Genomic DNA, 4,343 nt, shown 5'->3' on the forward strand with positions numbered 1-4,343 from the left:
CCAGTGTGGTGTCTCAGAGATTGTCAGCTACTCTTTTAAATAGCATATCAAGGTTACCACTTAACCGATATCTCACAAATGACTCCTGGTTTAAGTGTTGACCCTGGCTTTTCTGTTATATTATCTGCCGGCACTGTAGTCATTCAGCCAAACCCATATAGAGGATTGTTGATCTGAAATGAGCAGAATGGAGAATTTTTAGCTTCACTGGCACTTTTTCTAAGATTTCATTTTTTCATTGTACGCTGCCAGGACTATAGAAATGACCTATTATAATAAATCTTTTTTGTGTGTGTGTGTGTGTGTTGTAAGACTGAAAAGTACAAATTCTTTTGTAGACTTTTTCTCGTTCTATTTTTGTTCTTCTAACACTTTGTACTCAAATATTTTTAGGTATTTTTATTTGTATAGATTAATAAAAATGCCTGTTTGATTCCCCCCTTTTACTGATAATCACTTTAAAGTTGTACCAGATTTCTGATGGACTTAATGATCCATAATTCCAACATGATGCACAATTAATTTATTATGGAATTAGTTCATGCAAGGCAAATTCAATGCGGTGTCCCTGAGATAGATTGAACAAAACAAAAGTCATTTTGAATAGGATTATCTTAGGCTAATGGAAAAAAAAGAAGAGGATATTGTGGAAAAAAGTTGATTTGAGTGCATGTCTTTCATGGGAAATAACCTCGCTCCAAGTTGGACTGATTGTTTTTGAAATTGTCCTTTTAATGTACATATGTGTACCATATATTATTTACTATTTTTCATGCATGTTGAAGTGAAATACTCTGAACACAGTGCTGCAGTTTTGATTAAACAAAAAAACAAAACAAATGTTTCTAGTCTTATTTAGGCACCATTAAAGACTGTACATACTTGAAATGTTTTATGTAATTATATCGTTTTGTTTTGAAATAATATCATGATAATAATTGGTTGATTCTTGTAAACTTTGATTTGGAGATTTATTGGTTTACTGAACTAAACTCATGAAAACTTTTTGAGTCTTTTATATTATAGAGGACAGGGTTTTTTTTTGTGATACCAAATGTTTGGAAGTGTGACATATGTTAACAGTAATATATATGATTTTAAATTTTATGGAAAAAAATATGTATTTTTTATATTCAATGCTAAACCTGTTTAATACAAAACAACATTTTTTATAAATATACAACACTTTGAATATTAATAATATAAAATAAATCACAATAGTATACCTATACAAGTAAAATATTTAATTTAAAAATAAAGTAAATATACATTACTTATTACATTTATTTTTTAATGAGGTTATGTTTCTTATACGCACCAAACATTATAATGGGCTTATATTATAAAATGTACATAAAATATGATTTAAATATCAGTAATATAAAAGTAGCAGTAATAGTATACATATATAATGTTAATATGCATTAAAAAGTATTGAAAATTCAAAGTAAATACATAACTATATTAAAATAAAAATAGATGTATTAACATGATGTATTAACAAGTAATGTTTCTTATACCAAACACTATAATAGCAATAATGTACATATATAAGGATAATATTTAATTTATAACAATATTTAATTTAAAAATAAATACAAATATAACATACATGTCATAACAGTATCAAATACAGCTATTAAACTGTTTCTGGTTATGATATTAAATCTGTATTTAACCTCAGAATGATGCTAAAGTCTTATTTTGTGGTGGCTATGCTTTAAAATTAAATGATTATAATCTTAATTATTTTTTAAATGAATGATTTTGAAAGTCTGACAGTAATCAGTGTTGAGTATATTGTTACCCTGCCTGGTTCAAATGTTTCAAAATGATTAACAGTTGAAAACATTCGTTAGAAATTTAGAAAAGTAATCAAATGTAAAAGTTAGATTACTTTAAGAAAGTAATTGAAATAGTTACACATAGTAGTTATATATACATGTGCATCTCAATAAGTTAGAATGTCGTGGAAAAGTTAATTTATTTCAGTAATTCAACTCAAATTGTGAAACTTGTGTATTAAATAAATTCAATGCACACAGACTGAAGTAGTTTAAGTCTTTGGTTCTTTTAATTGTGATGATTTAGGCTCACATTTAACAAAAACCCACCTATTCACTGTCTCAACAAATTAGAATACTTCATAAGACCAATAAAAAAAAAAACATTTTTAGTGAATTGTTGGCCTTCTGGAAAGTATGTTCATTAACTTTATATGTACTCAATACTTGGTAGGGGCTCCTTTTGCTTTAATTACTGGCTCAATTCGGCGTGGCATGGAGGTGATCAGTTTGTGGCACTGCTGAGGTGGTATGGAAGCCCAGGTTTCTTTGACAGTGGCCTTCAGCTCATCTGGATTGTTGGGTCTGGTGTCTCTCATCTTCCTCTTGACAATACCCCATAGATTCTCTCTGGGGTTCAGGTCTGGTGAGTTTGCTGGCCAGTCAAGCACAGTAACACCATGGTCATTTAACCAGCTTTTGGTACCTTTGGCAGTGTGGGCAGGTGCCAAATCCTGCTGGAAAATGAAATCAGCATCTCCATAAAGCTTGTCAGCAGAAGGAAGCACTGAGGTGCTCTAAAATTTCCTGGTAGATGGCTGCGTTGACTGTGGACTTCAGAAAACACAGTGGACCAACACCAGCAGATGACATGGCAACCCAAATCATCACTGACTGTGGAAACTTCACACTGGACTTCAAGCAACATGGATTCTGTGCCTCTCCACTCTTCCTCCAGACTCTGGGACCTTGATTTCCAAATGAAATTCAAAATTTACTTTCATCTGAAAAGAGGACTTTGGACCACTGAGCAACAGTCCAGTTCTTTTTCTCATTAGCCCATGTAAGATGCTTCTGACGATGTTTCTGCTTCAGAAGTGGCTTGGTAGCCCTTTTTCTGAAGATGTCTGAGCGTGGTGACTCTTGATGCACTGACTCCAGCTTCAGTTCTCTCCTTGTGAAGCTCTCACAAGTGTTTGAATCAGCTTTGCTTGACTGTATTCTCAAGCTTGCGGTCATCCCTGTTGCTTGTGCACCTTTTCCTACCCAAATTCTTCCTTCCAGTCAATTTTGCATTTAATATGCTTTGATACAGCACTCTGTAAACAGCCACACCTTTCAGTAATGACCCTCTGTATTGTGGTTTCAAAGAACAAGAGATACCCGGAATTTATACTGTAGGGATGGTCATTAATTGAAACTCAAATGTAAATATTCTAATATTTTGAGATACTGATTTTTGATCAGTAACTTTCATGAGCTGTAAGCTCTAAACATCAAAATTAAAACAAAAAAACTTTTGAAATGTTTTACTTTACATGCAATGAATCTAAAATATATGAAACTTTCACTTTTTGAAATAACTTACAAAAAATGAACTTTTTCACATTCCAATTTATTGAGATGCACCTGTATATATTTAAACAGATGATCAACACAAGATAGTTCACCCTAGAACAATTTAAATAAATTAACTAGCCTACACTCTTCACAAACAAGGCGCAGTTTTACAAGGGTGCTCAAACGAAAGCAAGAGCACCCTCATCTCTCTATAGCATAGTTGTATTAGTGCTCTCACAGAGCACCAAAGGTTTCTTTTTACAGCGTATTTTTGCAGCGCTGAGCAGTGTAGCCAATTACAGACACATCTGCTGATTTCTTGAAGGCAATGGCCAATCAGAGACGTGGTTTCCTTGTCCAGTATATGCTCGCAAATCTATTCATTATAACAAAACATAGACACAATGTAAATAAAAGATTTATTGTGTGACAAAAATATGACAAAATGCCCGCCTTTGTGAGTCGTCACATAAAGGCAGTCAATGTAAGCGCGTTGTTCTTCACTCACTCATATACAACTCTTATTTATTCTCCTTAGGTGCTAACTTAACCTCACAGTGAAAGCCCTGCACAATTCATTACACAGTAAAAAACGCAGTGTCAGTTTAACACTTGAAGTATCAATTTTAACACTACAAAAGATCATATATGGTCCCAATCTGTCTAGTGTTAAAAGTACACCATTCATAGTGTTGAATTTTTAGTGTTAATATAGCACCTTACAGTGTAGAAAAATTACACTCCTAGTGTGAATTGTTACACTTGCAATTGTTATTCAAATTTTACACTCTAGGTTATTTAACACCCCTGGTGTTGTTATAAGTGTTATTAATAAAGTATTCTTTTCAGTGCAAAAATAAAAATGCTATTGAATGGTGTTAATGTACAAGATTAGACATAAAATCAAGAGTCTTCAGACAGATGTACAAATTCCAACGTTTATTTAACCAATGGGCAAAGTGGCAATTTTAAAGCATATACCAGATGCGTAGAGGTTAA

This window comes from Onychostoma macrolepis, chromosome 23 (genome assembly GCF_012432095.1).
Source record: "Onychostoma macrolepis isolate SWU-2019 chromosome 23, ASM1243209v1, whole genome shotgun sequence".
In the NCBI taxonomy this organism is placed as follows: Eukaryota; Metazoa; Chordata; class Actinopteri; order Cypriniformes; family Cyprinidae; genus Onychostoma; species Onychostoma macrolepis.